Source organism: Oncorhynchus nerka, linkage group LG5 (assembly GCF_034236695.1).
Source record: "Oncorhynchus nerka isolate Pitt River linkage group LG5, Oner_Uvic_2.0, whole genome shotgun sequence".
NCBI lineage: Eukaryota > Metazoa > Chordata > Actinopteri > Salmoniformes > Salmonidae > Oncorhynchus > Oncorhynchus nerka.
Genome location: NC_088400.1, coordinates 38,652,101 through 38,669,229, shown reverse-complemented (window position 1 = coordinate 38,669,229; position 17,129 = coordinate 38,652,101). Strand labels below are relative to the sequence as shown.

The 17,129-nt window shown below is 41.6% G+C and overlaps 1 long non-coding RNA gene across 1 annotated transcript in view; it reads right to left on the bottom strand.

Moving 5' to 3' along the window:
* Nucleotides 1–11,821, bottom strand: part of LOC115129919 (uncharacterized) — a 19,999-nt gene extending 8,178 nt beyond the window's left edge. The window contains exon 1 of the long non-coding RNA XR_003863697.1: nucleotides 11,657–11,821. This is a non-coding gene — a long non-coding RNA (uncharacterized LOC115129919). The remainder of the gene's footprint in view (nucleotides 1–11,656) is intronic.
* Nucleotides 11,822–17,129: the final 5,308 nt, after the last annotated feature.

Sequence of the window (17,129 nt, the reverse complement as noted above, 5' to 3'; positions counted from 1 at the left end):
GCCCCCCAAAATATCATTATGTTACTTTAATATCAATTTCAACTGAGCGAGGGAAACAGCGCCCTCTAAAGCCCACACAGTTCTGTGGCGTCGTCTGTCATCTGTGGCGTCGTGCTATCACTATGCACCGTGCAGCCGAGCAGACTGGGTAAAAATGACAGATGCATTAAGATGTAATGGGGCGGTCAGTAAAACAAACCTTTGCATCAGAGCATTGCTCTGTCTGCCACATCTCCAGCATCATCAGGACGCTGACTTTGACAGATCGGCCACTCGCCTTTCAATGACAGCCATTGAGAGAGAGATAAAGAAAAAAGAGGGGGGGGGGGGGACAGCAATGTATCGTAAGCTATAGACCCCATTACTTTGAAAGTAGAAAAACAATGAAATAAAGAATAGAGAGAGAGAGAGAGAGAGAGAGAGAGAGAGAGATAATGGGCTTGCTTTGGGGTTTCGTTTTGAGTCACTCAACTTTTTCTCGCGGAGAGCAGGGGGACAATGCGAGAGCTCACTCACCGGGACTATCTTGATTGCCACAGTAACAGCTCTTCTGTCCAAGGGCCAATCGGGCGCCTCTTTGTCAATAAAAAAGGTGAGTAGCAGCCTCTCTGGCTGGAGTGACCCACCACAATTGCTGCTTGACCTGTGTCACATCCCAGGCGCGAGAAAATACACACACCGGTAGAGAATACTCACTGTCAAGTCAACAGCAAACACCCACCAGACACCATGTATAGGGAATAATACACAGCCTCATGTCTCTTCACTTGGTACGAGAAACAGAGAACTGCAACAGAAGACAACTCCAGAACAAGGTGATACAGACTACGAATGACTGCGATTGAAGTAGACTGAATAATAACGCAGACTGTCTGCTGCTTTTATGTTCCATTGAGTTTTTTTGTGTACATACAAATACTTGCTTGTTGATACTCACGCAGAGCTTTTACACACAGCAAGAAACAGGCACAATGCATTGTGGGCGTTGTGGTGACACACCTGGATCACTGGAGGTCCAATGGGATCCCACGTTTTCTGATAACAAGACAGATGTCTGACTGATAATCTTCTCAACATGTTGTCAAGGTGAATTCACGGGTGCGCTCAGTACACGACACATTCTATGTAACAACGGGGCGTGTTGTTAATTGGAATGACAAAGGGGAGAGACTTCCTGTAGAATCTATAATACCACCTTTTGTGAAGATGATGCAGGTGTGTCTACAGTGTAGATGACACCAAAAGGTGGTATAATCAACACAACGAGACAGACAAACAGCCATGTGAAAAAACACTGCCTGACTCAACAGCAGAGAGAGAGAAAGAGAGAGTGAGAGAGAGAGGGAGGGAGAGGGGGAGAGAAGAGGGAGAGAGAGAGAGAGAGAGAGAGGGAGGGAGAGGGGGAGAGAAGAGGGAGAGAGAGAGAGAGAGAGAGAGAGAGAGAGGGAGGGAGAGAGAGAGAGAGAGAGAGAGAGAGAGAGAGGGAGGGAGAGGGAGGGAGAGAGAGAGGGAGAGAGAGAGGGGGAGGGAGAGGGGGAGAGAAGAGGAGAAAGAGAGAGAGAGAGAGAGAGAGGGAGGGAGAGGGAGAGAGAGAGAGAGAGAGAGAGAAAGAGAGAGGGAGGGAGGGAGAGGGGGAGAGAAGAGGGAGAAAGAGCAGAGGAAGAAAGAGAGAGTGGCATTCAACAGGCGGCAGTCACATTACAAATACCTTTGGGAGCCAGGCCACATTAAAAGTACAAAGAGTGTGACAGGAAGCCATATTAATGCTTATTTAATGAGCTTGGCCCTTCTGTCCCCAGCCTGGCCCTACGTGGGCCTGGTTCTTTGTCTGGTTCTCCCTCCCCACGCCACCACCACATCTGGGGCCTAGCAACTCAAACTATAGGATTACTGGGAAAAGAAGAGTCATTTCATATGGACATGCTCCCTCTGAGGGGAGGGAGGGGAGGGGAAAGGAAAGGAGGGGACAGGAAAGCATGGTGAATCCCTTTCCTACAGACTGACTCATCACCTAATCCCATTCTGACATGGGAATGTCCTGTTATCACAGGCTGCTGGGAGGGTTACACAGAAAAACAAGGCCGGGAGATGTTTCATTACAAGACAAAGTAGCTTAAATGACCATTTCTAAACTATGTTCAAACAAACCAGACATGCTGAGCTTAACGCTCTCTCTCTAACACAGACTTATTAAGCCTGATCCACACTGGTACATTTCACAACCCAATACACCATGTTCTGTATGTGCACTACCTAACAGAAATTCACTGGCTCACATAGGCTTAAGCTGAAACTGAAAGAGTTGGAAGTATTAGCAGGGAGCGAGGCAGGGAGAGTCAGAGTGAGACAATGGGAAGATCTCAGTTGCATACTCCTTGTGTCCCCGCTCCTCGTCTCCTTCTCAAAACCCATTGGATGAGAAAGCCAGAGGTCCCTCCCCTCTGACCTCCTCCTCCAGTGGGTTTTGAGAAGGAGACGAGGCGAGAGGACGCGAGGAGTATGCAATTGAGATTTTTCCATGGGGAGAGAATAGGAGAGAGCCAAGGAAGTAGGCCTCACTGGATTTTCCTTCTCTGACAAGATTAACTGGAATGAAACAGGAAAAAGAAAACATTTAAACTGCTCATCTGTATCAAACAGAACAGACAGGCCCATAACTCAACAGCAACAATTATCCAGGGTGCATTACATTAACAGCCCCACACCGTTATAATTTGGCTCAATTTCTCCTTCCGACTGGCTGTTTTGTCAGTGAGATATCAGAGTTATAACCAGAACTCACACTGAGTGATAACTCAGAAAAAACACATACAAGGAACAAAACACAACCATATACAGACATGGGCACACACACTCGCAACACACATAATATCCTGGTATGTACGACACATAATAACATTCCTCCTGTGACTTGTTTAAAACTCCAGAACAGATACTGTAGAGTGTGTGTGTGTGTGTGTGTGTGTGTGTGTGTGTGTGTGTGTGTGTGTGTGTGTGTGTGTGTGTGTGTGTGTGTATACGCATCAAAGAGCGCAGTCTTGGAGGTTGACAGTGTGTTGTTGTAATTTGTAACCCTTAAGCAACATCGGCTGGTTCGCCACTTTCAATTTCCACCCTCCTCTAACGAGGTTACCCCAGGAGGCCCTCCCCCCTAAACCCTCTTCTCTCACTTGTTTTCTTACAATAATCCCCAAGTGGTGGAACATGGGAGGGAGGATAAGTCCCATTTTGTCACAATTGTCGAGTTTGAAGGGAGCATCCATCCTTTATTAGCAGTACGGAGAGAGGGAGAGCGAGAGCGAGACGGGGATCTGTGAATGCTTGACTAGCTCTGATTCGACGGAGACTGCAGTTTCAGGGTTTACCACAGCGATAGTGACGAACAAGAAACGCTGTTTCCAAGCCATGTTAGTTTACTTGTTTTGATGATTTATTTTGTAGGACAAGAACTTAGGCAGACAAGGAGAGAGTGGAAATGATCAAGTAAATAATGAAGCACGTTTTCCTTTCAATAAGTGATGGGTGAGAGTTTGAACTGTTCTCAACTCATATTTGATTCAAATGTGTGTTCTTTGATGTCATCTTTTTTCTGGGAGTTTCTTCTCTAAAATGGTCCTTGTCAGACATTTTCAGAGATCAAACGCTGCCTCAAGGGGAAAAGCGAGGGGGAAGTAGAGCAAGGTAACATGTCGGGTCTGGCCTCAGCAACAGGGCCATAACTACATCTGAGTACACCGAGGTCCGGACCCATGGAAATGAAACCATTTATAAAACAGGAAGAAAGAGTGTAAAAACCATTAGGATGACATAGACTGGTGTAGCTATGATCCCTTATTGATGTCACTTGATAAAGCCACTTCAATCAGTGCAGATGAAGGGGTGGAGGCAGGTTAAAGAAGGATTTTAAAGCCTTGAGACAATTGAGACATGGATTGTGTACGTGTGCCATTCAGAGGGTGAAAGGGCAAGACAAAAGATTTAAGTGCTTTTGAACCGGGTTTGGTAGCAGGTGCCAGGCGCACCAGTATGAATGTGTCTAGAATTGCAACGCTGATGGGTTTTTCAAGCTCAATAGTTTCCCGTGTGCATCAAAAATGGTCCACCACCAAAAGACATCCAGTCAACTTGACACAACTGTGGGAACCATTGGAGTCAACATGGGCCAGCATCCCTGTGGAACACTTTCGACACCCTGTAAAGTCATGCCTCGACAAATTGAGGCTGTTCTGAGGGCAAAAGTGTGGGAGGCGGTGTGTGGGGGAGTGAGGAGGTGTAACTTAATATTAGGAAGGTGTTCTCTAATGTTGTGTACACTCAGTGTATTCATAGTGAACAATAAAGAAAATATTGCACCCAGCGTTGATCAAAGCTCAGAACGATTGTGGAATCATGAACAGCAGTTTGTTCGTTATGTTCGTCTGCGTCCCCAGGATTTACCTCAGAGATTTTTCTCTCAAGAGGCACGGATGTTTGCCGAAGAAAATAAAACATCCCGCAACTCCTGCCGTGTGTACAGACACCCCCCAAACAAACAAATTGTAAATTAAGAATGTTCTTAACTGACTTGCCTAGTTAAATAAAAACATTTTTTTTTTTTTTTTTTAAATATGTGGACACCCTTTCAAATGAGTGGATTGAGCTTTTTCAGCCATGCCTGTTGCTGACAGGTGTATAAAATCGAGCACACAGCATTTCAATCTCCACAGACAAACAGTGGCAGTGGAATGGCTTTACTGAATAGCTCAGTGACTTTCAACGTGGCACGGTCATAGGATGTCACCTTTCCAACAAGTCAGTTCATAACTTTTCTGCCCTGCTAGTGCTGCCCCAGGCAACTGTAAGTGCTGCCCCAGGCAACTGTAAGTGCTGCCCCAGGCAACTGTAAGTGCTGTTATTGTGAAGTGGACACGTCTAGGAAGAACAAGAATGTGCAATGCCAAGCGTCGGCTGGAGTGGTGTAAAGCTCGCCGCCATTGGATTCTGGAGCAGTGGAAACGTGTTCTCTGGAGTGATGAATCACACTTCACCATCTGGCAGTTTGACGGACGAATCGGGGTTTGGTGGATACCAGGAGAACGCTACCTGCCCGCATGCATAGTGCCAACTGTAAAGTTTGGTGGATGAGGAATATCGGTCTGGGGCTGTTATTCATGGTTCGGGCTAGGCCCCTTAGTTCCAGTACAAATGTAACGCTACAGCATACAATTATATTCTAATTTTATTGTCACATGCGCCGAATACAACAAGGGTAGACCTTACTGTGAAATGCTTACAAACCCTTATCCAGCAGTGAAGTTCAAGGAGAGTTAAGAAAAGCTCTTGAAACTAGGGGGCACTATTTTTATTTTGGGAAAAATAACATTCCCAAAGTAAACCGCCTATTTCTCAGGACCAGATCATAGAATATGCATATAATTGGCAGCTTAGGATAGAAAACACTCTCAAGTTTCCAAAACTGTCAAAATATTGTCTGTGAGTATAACAGAACTGATATTGCTCCTCTTGCTCCTACTGAAAAGCAAATTGTCCCGGTTGATATATTATCGAATAGATATTTGAAAAACACCTTGAGGATTGATTATAAAAACGTTTGCCATATTTCTGTTGATATTATAGATATAATTTCGTGACCGCTATTTCCGGTGGATTTCTCAACATAACATGACCAACAAACGGAGGTATTTTGGGTATAAAATAATCTTTATGGAACAAAAGGAACATTTGTTGACTAACTGGGAGTCTCGTGAGTGAAAACATCCGAAGATCATCAAAGGTAACCGGTTAATTTGATTGCTTTTCTGATTCTGGTGACCAAGCTTCCTGCTGCTAGCTGGACATAATGCTATGCTAGGCTATCGATAAACTTTCACAAACGCTTGTCTTGCTTTGGCTGTAAAGCATAATTTCAAAATCTGAGATGACAGGGTGATTAACAAAAGGCTAAGCTGTGTTTCACTATATTTCACTTGTGATTTCATAAATATGAATATTTTCTAGTAATATTTTTTGACCGTTGCGCTATGCTAATTAGTGTAGTTGACGACAATTCTCCCGGTTCCGGGATAGGTAGCTCCAAGAGGTTATTAATTAAGAAAATATTTACCAAATAAACTAAAGTAAAACATTGTAAAAAAGTAATAAAAAGTAACACAATAACATAACAATAACGAGGCTATATACAGTTCCTCGGCGTACACATCACAGACAAACGGAATTGGTCCACCCACACAGACAGCATCGTGAAGAAGGCGCAGCAGCGCCTCTTCAACCTCAGGAGGCTGAAGAAATTCGGCTTGTCACCAAAAGCACTCACAAACTTCTACAGATGCACAATCGAGAGCATCCTGTCGGGCTGTATCACCGCCTGGTATGGCAACTGCTCTGCCCACAACCGTAAGGCTCTCCAGAGGGTAGTGAGGTCTGCACAACGCATCACCAGGGGCAAACTACCTGCCCTCCAGGACACCTACACCACCTGATGTCACAGGAAGGCCATAAAGATCATCAAGGACAACATCCACCCGAGCCACTGCCTGTTCATCCAGAAGGCGAGGTCAGTACAGGTGCATCAAAGCTGGGACTGAGAGACTGAAAAACAGCTTCTATCTCAAGGCCATCAGACTGTTAAACAGCCACCACTAACATTGAGTGGCTGCTGCCAACACACTGACTCAACTCCCCTGTAAATAGTCTGGTGGCCATTTGATTAATTGTTCAGCAGTCTTATGGCTTGGGGTAGAAGAGTTCCTTACATAAATGGTTTGTCGAGATTGGTGTGGAAGAACTTGACTGGCCTACACAGAGCCCTGCCCTCAACCACATCAAACACCTTTGGGATGAATTGGAACGCCGACTGTGAGCCAGTGGAGGCTGTGAAAGCAGAAAAGGGGCGACTGACTCCACATTGACGCCCATGATTTTGGAATGAGATTTTCGACGAGCACTTTTGGTCATGTAGTGTAGGTCAATCTGTCAGGTAGCTAGCTGCCAGCAGAGACTTTTATTGTAATAACATTGAAGAGGCTCTGGCTAGTATTACTTAGCCAGCTAGAAGGATGAAGTAAGAAGCTAACGTTAAACAGAGCCTACCTCAGCAGAAGCAAAAAATTCTCAATAAGTTGTCATAAAAACGTAACTTTACACAGAGTAGGCTACTGAGGCAGACAGTGATGTAGTGCTCAGTGGTGAGGCTTAGGCAGGTTGCAATGCATGCAGGAGGAAGCAGAGGGGACAGAGAGAGAGAGGAAGCAAGCAGAGATAGGTTAGTGGTTACCCAAACTTACTAATCTTGTCAAATTTAACAAAATCGAAGATGTTAAAAATCGAAGGCCTATCTTATATAGGCCAACATTACAATGCTATCAACATGCAAACAGTATAGTTCTAAACATATCATCCGTTTTTGTTTTTATCGGATTTCATCCCGATCGCACACCGGAGTTTATAGTTCACCCATTACCCACCGTTTTTACAACTATATCAACGATATTAATACACAATCGTAACTAATATTCTACTAATTCATGCGGATGTGATAACATGATCATCTGTGTGCTCAATTGATGTCTGTTTGTGTGGCGCTTGAGTAATAATGCCTAGGAATGCAAACGTGAACACTATGTCATTTCAGAAAATAGATATTTATGTAAAGATTTTATGATTTTATGCAATTCATCATTACAACTGTTTGTATAGTCGCTAATGCTACTTGTCAGTGTGAATCATTTCTCATATTGCCACACTTTCAGAGGATATAACATTACATTTGTATAGCTAATAGGCTATGCGTTTGCCCAAAACTCAATCCTGTTTATGGTCCTGCTCAGCACAACCCCCATAGAGATGCGAACCCTCCACCGTTCACCCCACACAGACCAGACCAGATAAATTAGATCCGGCCAGTTGAGAACAATGAGCCTCCTATCTCTCCTCAATGAGCTCCATGAGGATCTGCAGTTGTCTGCTCTTCCTTATTAGCTTATCTGTGACCTTTCACCCTGTGTGACTCGTCAATAGAAGCAGAGTAGAATCAGAGCTTTATTTGAAGAATCACAGGGTCATCAGCCCAAAGAGAAGAGGAAACATCACCCCCTCAGTCATATGCCACTTCCTGCTCATAATCATAATCATGCTGATTAAATTTCCCCTTACTAATGCTAGTAACTGTAAATCTTCCAATTCCCCACCGCTAACAGGGGTTGAATAAGTGAACACATGCAAGTCATATAAGTTCACCGTTTAAACCATTTTTGCCAGGTATTTGTACAGAATAATTCCTCCTTGACATTTCCTGTTGAATAGAAGCAACTGTAGATAGCTGATGTAACCTTTAAACAGGCAGAATCCATTCAACATCAGAGACATTCTATGAAAGAATTCAATACCACAGCAAACGTCATGACAAAGAAGTAGGTACACACTCTCCCGCTGGCACAACAAAGAACCAACAAATATTTGGAGATGACCTCTGCTGTTGTTCATTATTTTTCTCTTCAGCCTTTGCGTCTTTTTCAAACACAGCTTGAGTGTGCACCTCTCTGGGCTTCAATACCGCATTGTAATAATGTGAAAAATCCTACCACCTCACTACTGCTTTTCTCTTATGTGACTTCAAAAACAATGTCTCCTTGTACACACCTCCTCTTACAATACCACATGGGAAACCTGTTCTACAATCACCACGATCGGAGAAACAATCACTCGTCCTTGAGGCCTGAAATAAACATAATTGTTCCGCAATAATCATAATAGCACAGCTTTAAAGCGTTACTGCTGCAATGTTGCCAACAATCAGGGAGAATGGCGACATAATTGGTCCTTCCCATCCATGACAGCCATCATCTAACCACACTTGGTTAAGAAACAATTACAGTAGCAGCTAATCAGCTGTTTAGAACTGTGTCTGAATCAGTGGTTTGGAGCAGCTGACAGCTGCTATTGAAGAGGAACCTTCCCTCTGGTGTTTGAAGACTGCAGAGGGCAATATTGATGCTCTATGTATGAGTGAAGAGATACAGCAGCTAACAGCTAACCGCTAACCGCTAGCTTAAGTTTCAATACTCTACAGTGGCTTGGGGAGGAAATATTGTGATGGAAGGAAATCTATCACAATATTAGTCACCCATTAGCTCAATAATGGACTTATAGTCCAAGGACCTCACATGTTCTGTTTAGAGGCAAATTGGCTCTGGAAGCCAAAACAGTCAAATACTCCAACTGAACGGTATTCGATTCTAAATTGCGGTACAGTTCTAGAAACACAAATCCCTCTACTTTCATATCGTATCAAAATAAATTCAGTAGTGCAAAGTAGACCGCTTTAACCGGTGTCTACACCGTTGCAGCCGACAGTATTCTTCATTGACAACACGTTTGTGTCGTCCGTCTTCCGTTTATTTACACACAGGCGTTCAGAGACACAGATAGCTAATTAGCACAGGTAGTCCACTCGGTCTTCCGTCTGTTTTCCATAAACAAGCTCTGTAACATGGAAATATGGCTGTGTGAGAAACCTAACTCTACACAGGTGTGTGGTAATTTCACTTTTGTTTTCGGAAAAGCATTTCTCTTTTGTATGAAAGACACGTTCCTTATTTTTCCGCAAGCGACGCGTGTTAAAGTTAATAGCTTCGGGCTCTTAGCAAAACTCCACCGGTCAGAAAATACTATCATCAATAGGCGCTAAAGCAGTTAGCGTCTGTGAATGGGGTAGTCATCCATTTTCTGTGCCAAGCCAATCAACAGCACAGTTATGTGGGCTGATCGTCAGGAATTGTCTTTATTACAATCCAAACTGAGATAACCGCTGCAAGTGGTTTTTTCCTCTCCAATAAATTTGCCGTGTTCCACCTAGATAAGAAGGTCATGATATTCAGAGGTGGAGATGAAACATTCCAAAAAACAATCCATTTACATGGTCAACTAAATATTGGGTTTTTGTTTCACCCGTGTCTGGAAAAGGCCTGTAGGTAAATGAACCTACCCATCACACAGAGACAGAAACACACTCTGACTCCGAACTGAAAACAACATAACATCCCAGTACCACACATCCAGTAGCAGTGCATTAGCAATTGGTTTGGCTGTGGGTAATGAAATGCACACAGTGGCAGCTTGTGTTGCCTTGGGCAACTCTTACCATGTCAACACGGATGTTTTTGGAGTCTTCTTCTTCGCTCTGTAACTAGGTTGAAGACCACTAGAAGTCCCTTTATGGTAATTACATACAAAAGAATGACAGGTGAAGCAGAAGCCAAATTATTTCAACATCTAAGGAGTGGCGACATTTGTCTGTTTAGTTTTCTGTCTTAGGAACATGAACGCTTATTTGAACATTACATGCAGTCTGTGAACTCTACAGTAACACAATGATTTAAGGATGAGTTGTTTCTTCTTTTCCTTTTGTTGTTGTCTTCCATGCGGGTTACTGGCATGACTTTTCCCTTATTAGTTTAACCTATGAATAGCATGCCTATTTGCCTCCGGAAAATATAGAATTAAATCAGCGGCACGTCATATTTGTTCTATTATACCATTAACTACCTTAGGTCACCCTTTGATTGTATATTAGCCCCACGTTATCTTTGTCCTTTTGGGCAAAAAAATAACACGCGCGTAACCTTATGTAATAACATACCACAGCTGGAGGTTTTCTCCACTGAGGCTACCATAACTATTGATTCTAGGCTTGTAGGTTAACTGAACAGACTCCTGAACAGGTAACCAAATGATTAACCGGACTATTTGCATAGTGTTTCGCCCCCCCAGCCCCTCTTTTACGCTGCTGCTACTCTGTTTATCTTATATGCATAGTCACTTTACCTATACATTAATGTGAATACTACCTCAATTGGCCCGACCAACCAGTGGACCGGGCGATCTGCATTGTGTCCCACCACCCGCCAACCCCTCTTTTTTACGCTTCTGCTACTCTCTGTTCATCATATATGCATAGTCACTTTAATGATACCTACATGTACATACTACCTCAATAAGCCTGACTAACAGGTGTCTCTATATATACTCTTGCTACTCTTTTTTTCAAATGTCTTGTTACTGTTGTTGTAACGCTTGTCGTCTGGGGAAGGAGAGGAGGACCAAGGTGCAGGGTGGTAAGTGTTCATATTTTAAATATTTTAATGAAGACTGAAAACAAAACAATAAACAACCAACGGACAGTCCTGTAAGCTGCAGCACAACACTAAACAGAACATAACCACCCACAAAACATAATGGAAAACAAGCTACCTAAATATGGTACTCAATCAGGGACAACGATTGACAGCTGCCTCTGATTGAGAACAATACCAGGCCAAACACAGAAATAGAAAATCAAAGACAAACTAACATAGACAACCCACCCAACTAAGGTCAGAATGTGACAGTTGTTTTATTTCTTTACTTACATACACACACACACAGACCTTTTTTCTTTTCACACCATTGGTTAGAGCCTGTAAGTAAGCATTTCACTATAAGGTCTACACCTGTTGTATTCGGCGCACGTGACAAATAAACTTTGATTTGATTTGCATTGTTGATGATGTCAAACCATGCTCAGTATCACTGAGACCAATGATTTTCCATTGTGTCCATAGCACAAGTCGTTATACCAAACATGTATTTTCTCGAAGAAGCATCTGACACACATACTCACCAAGCGCCTGTATGCTATTACCCAAGAGCAGGGGTTGGAAGGAGCTGAGCGAGTTCCCTCTCCTGGCCCCACTCTCTACCTTACTAAATAGCCCCAAAATGCTATAATGGCATCTGAGGGTGATGATTATGAGAATGAACAACAGGGTGCGTTCAGTTCGATTAAACATTTGCTACGTTGCATGACGGTTTGTACTGAGCGACTCAATCGAACAGACTTTGAGGTACATTTGCTCTGTTTGGTGGGTATGGCGCAGTGTGGCTTGAAGCAATGAGTGACATATTTAAAGGGCAACGGCCACGCTGACAGCGTTCGCCAACCCACAACCCAACCACTCCCCGTTTTTTCAACTGGTCGTTCAGAAGGGCATATTTTCCGTTTAATTGAACATTGCACACCGTTTCTTTCATACTGAACGCAGCCCAGGTAAACACACAGAGGTGGGATGAACTGACCAATGACAGGACAGAGCAGAGTGGAACTAGCCAAAGGCAGGACAGAGCTGAGTGGAACTAGCTAATGACAGGACAGAGAGCACACGCCACTGTCAGGAGATGGACACGGGGAGGTGGTGAGATTCTTTATTAATGCCGAGCGAGTGTTAAGCCTTTCATTTTTAAGGATGATCACATTTTTTTGGGTAGCACCAGTTAACTTAAGTGGATTGAGTTCCCTCCACTTCCTTCCCAAAATATAATCCTTACTTGACTCTTCACTCAGAGGATTTGACCAATCACCAAAAAGCCCAAAGATAATTAACGTATGTTCACCATGCAATCATAAACTCTTTTGATTTGTTTCTTTTATAAGAGGAAGAGAATAATGGATTTGACTGTCTGTTTCTACATCTGGGGAAATAGCATCAATATGCAAATTGGTCCTTTGATTTCAAACTGCAGGTGATACAAAACATGGTGGATATATATATTTAATACAACCCCACGTTTTGTTCCTTCTAGGAGAATCAATACGTATCTCTGTGGTATCTGAGGCCTTCATGCTCAAATCAGTTGAGTTTTCTTTTTCTCCAATTTGTGTTTGTTCAGACAGCAGTCATTTGCTAACATGGCTATGCTAGTTGTCAAGGTAATGACGGGTGTGTGCGCAGTGGTGTAGGCTGATTGGTGTGGTGCACCTGCTTCCTATCACTCAGAAGTTATATAGCAAGTTAAGGTGACAATAATACCTGCCATGGACATTTCCCAGTTGATTTGAACGTTTAAAAGGATAGCGTAAGAACACTTTAAAGCCTAGAAAGGATAAGATAGCTAGCCACAGCAGTCAACTAGCTAGCTAGGTAGCTGTTTAACTTTTTTTGTAAACAATTAACAAGCCAGTTAGCTACCACATGTCCTTGTCAGAACTGTGAACAGAGGAGCTTGTAAAGCAACAAGATATGTCAAATAACAGTCTAAAAACCAGTTGAGGGCAAATAAATCAGATTTGACCCTTCAGACACAAGTCAGATTTGTACCTGATTTCGAACTGCCCACAAAGGTGGTTTGAAACGTGACTTGAAATATCTGATTCCATGTGCTATATGGCTGCTTAGACTGCAGGAAAAATAACTGAATTTAAACCCGAAATGATTTGAGTCACTTCAAACTCCCAATGTTACTAAGCCTTAAGAGCCCAACTTTTTAATAGGATTTGGAGTATTCTTATCATCTGAAGTATGCTTATGATCTTCATGCTTTTTGGACTTCTGATTTGAAACATAACATGGCATTTATCATTAACAGTGTTACTAGTGAAATTAAAACACTAGAGAAGCATAAAATGCGTAGAGGGAGGGGTCTGGGATTTAAATGGGGCGGGTAATAATTGACTAATCAAGCAGACTGTATTTTTCTCTCAGTTAATGAAACAGCTCATCAAATAACGACACTAACCCTCAAAATGAATGAGTAAATTACAATGCCATTATGAGTAGTGGAGGAGGAGGGAGTTGGTAAAGTAAGGCACTTAGTACTGTGGTAATTGACAAATCATGCTGAACGTGGTGGTGAGACGTGGGAACTAGGAGAAGGTATTGGTTTCCCCTTCCTGGGATTAACAAGAACTCATTATTCCTGCTTAGTGAGTTGGAGAGAACGAACATTCTGGGGAATACAACACCCCCCCTCCCCCTCATCCTTTAACACACATGTCCCTTATGTATATGAGTTGATTGTTCTGTAAGAGAGTTAATTTTCTAGAGGAAATAATCGAGACAAAGCAAATAACACCAAAATAATTGTATTTCATCATTTGAGTGTAAGCCGTCAAAATTAACATTTTCTCTTGTGTTTCTTTCTTTCCTCCATAGTTTAACTTGCTCAAATCATGGATGAAGGAAGCTCCACAATCGTCTCTCACCTGTGTGTCTCTGTTAACACAATGTCCTTACCCTCTGCAAAAATCAAATCAAATCAGGGAGTAGACAAAAACATGGCTATATACAGGGAGTAGAAAATAACATGACTATATACAGGGAGTAGAAAATAACATGGCTATATACAAGGAGTAGAAAATAACATGGCTATATACAGGGAGTAGAAAATAACACGGCTATATACAGGGAGTAGAAAATAACATGGCTATATACAGGGAGTAGAAAATAACATGGCTATATACAAGGAGTAGAAAATAACATGGCTATATACAGGGAGTAGAAAATAACATGGCTATATACAGGGAGTAGAAAATAACATGGCTATATACAGGGAGTAGAAAATAACATGGCTATATACAAGGAGTAGAAAATAACATGGCTATATACAAGGAGTAGAAAATAACATGGCTATATACAGGGAGTAGAAAATAACATGGCTATATACAGGGAGTAGAAAATAAATGGCTATATTTTTTATATTTTTTATTTATCCGTTATTTTACCAGGTAAGTTGACTGAGAACACGTTCTCATTTGCAGCAACGACCTGGGGAATAGTTACAGGGGAGAGGAGGGGGACAGGGAGTAGAAAATAACATGGCTATTTACAGGGAGTAGAAAATAACATGGCTATATACAGGGAGTAGAAAATAACATGGCTATATACAGGGAGTAGAAAATAACATGGCTATATACAAGGAGTAGAAAATAACATGGCTATATACAGGGAGTAGAAAATAACATGGCTATATACAGGGAGTAGAAAATAACATGGCTATATACAAGGAGTAGAAAATAACATGGCTATATACAGGGAGTAGAAAATAACATGGCTATATACAGGGAGTAGAAAATAACATGGCTATATACAGGGAGTAGAAAATAACATGGCTATATACAAGGAGTAGAAAATAACATGGCTATATACAGGGAGTAGAAAATAACATGGCTATATACAGGGAGTAGAAAATAACATGGCTATATACAGGGAGTAGAAAATAACATGGCTATATACAGGGAGTAGAAAATAACATGGCTATATACAGGGAGTAGAAAATAAATGGCTATATTTTTTATATTTTTTATTTATCCGTTATTTTACCAGGTAAGTTGACTGAGAACACGTTCTCATTTGCAGCAACGACCTGGGGAATAGTTACAGGGGAGAGGAGGGGGACAGGGAGTAGAAAATAACATGGCTATTTACAGGGAGTAGAAAATAACATGGCTATATACAGGGAGTAGAAAATAACATGGCTATATACAGGGAGTAGAAAATAACATGGCTATATACAGGGAGTATAAAATAACATGGCTATATGCAGGGAGTAGACAAAAACATGGCTATATACAGGGAGTAGAAAATAACATGGCTATATACAGGGAGTAGAAAATAACATGGCTATATACAGGGAGTAGAAAATAACATGGCTATATACAGGGAGTAGACAATAAAATGGCTGTATACAGGGAGTAGAAAATAACATGGCTATATACAGGGAGTAGAAAATAACATGACTATATACAGGGAGTAGAAAATAACATTGCTATATACAGGGAGTAGAAAGTAACATGGCTATATACAGGGAGTAGAAAATAACATGGCTATATACAGGGAGTAGAAAATAACATGGCTATATACAGGGAGTAGAAAATAACATGGCTATATATAGGGAGTACAAAATAACATGGCTATATACAGGGAGTAGAAAATAACATGGCTATATTCAGGGAGTAGAAAATAACATGGCTATATACAAGCAAGGTTGGGTAGGTTACTTTCTAACTATAGCCGTTACAGTTACTAGATACTTGTCCAAAATTGTAATCAGTCACGTAACTTTTGGATTACCCAAACTCAGTAACATAATCTGATTACATTCAGTTACTTTAAGATTATATTCTGTAATGCCCTGGCCATAGAGAGGCTTTTATTCTCTATTTTGGTTAGGCCAGGGTGTGACTAGGGTGGGCATTCTAGTTTCTTTATTTCTATGTTTTCTGTTTCTATGTTTTGGCCGGGTATGGTTCTCAATCAGGGACAGCTGTCTATCGTTGTCTCTGATTGGGAATCATACTTAGGCAGCCTGTTTTTTCACCTTAGTTGTGGGTAGTTGTCTGTGTTAGTGGCCTGTATAGCCCTAGTCAGCGTCACGTTCGTTTTTCTTGTTGGCGACATTCTAAATAAAAATAAATGTACGCTCACCACGCCGCAACTTGGTCTGGTCACGTTTGTGACACATTCCCCTTAAAAGGCATTAGAAGAAGATAACAATGTATGTTACCAATTGAACGACGTCTATTGCAGGATAAATCAATGTTGAAGTTTACATAGCTGGCCATATATGGATGTTACATTTTACTTCATGGGTTGGTTATGTAGGCTTCTTCTAACCCATTGCTTTCTACTACATATATTAATACGATTAAATTATATATTTACATTAAAAACCAAAGTCTATCAGAACTCCAGTCATTTCAATAAATGTTATACCCCTTGATCTTCAAGAATAGGACTTGGAAATATGGAAGTATAGATTAGCCTAATTGTTTTACTTGATCATGACCCCAAAACTAAAGACTTATTAGCCAGCCCTACTCTGTTGTTTATCATTTTGTTGTCATGGAGGACTGATTAGGTTCATTGATTTGAAAAACAAAATGCTGTGCTCATGGAATGTCATGCTTTGAGCACGACTGAAAAGTGTTATTTACATGTGATAAATGAATGCAATATGCTGCATTAGCTATGGGACCATTGTTTACCTTTTTGTTGGTAACACTTTGATATCTTGATAATATGCTGCTGTTTAAAGGGCAAATCCACAGATGAAACAATAACAAAATGGCCGCCCAACCTCCGTTTTGGTAAAAAGCTGAGTGATGGGCCTGGAGAAATGTAACCACTCTCAGATTAATAGAGTTATGGATGCAAGGACTGACCATCCATGACATCAACATTATAGTTTTAACCATGATATGAGAATATATAGTTTTAGTGTACATTTGCAATGTTTATAAACATTGGAGTAAAACAAGCTTATATTTTTGGTTCTTATGGAGTGTGACAGTTGAACTGAGCTCATGAGGCATTTAAAAG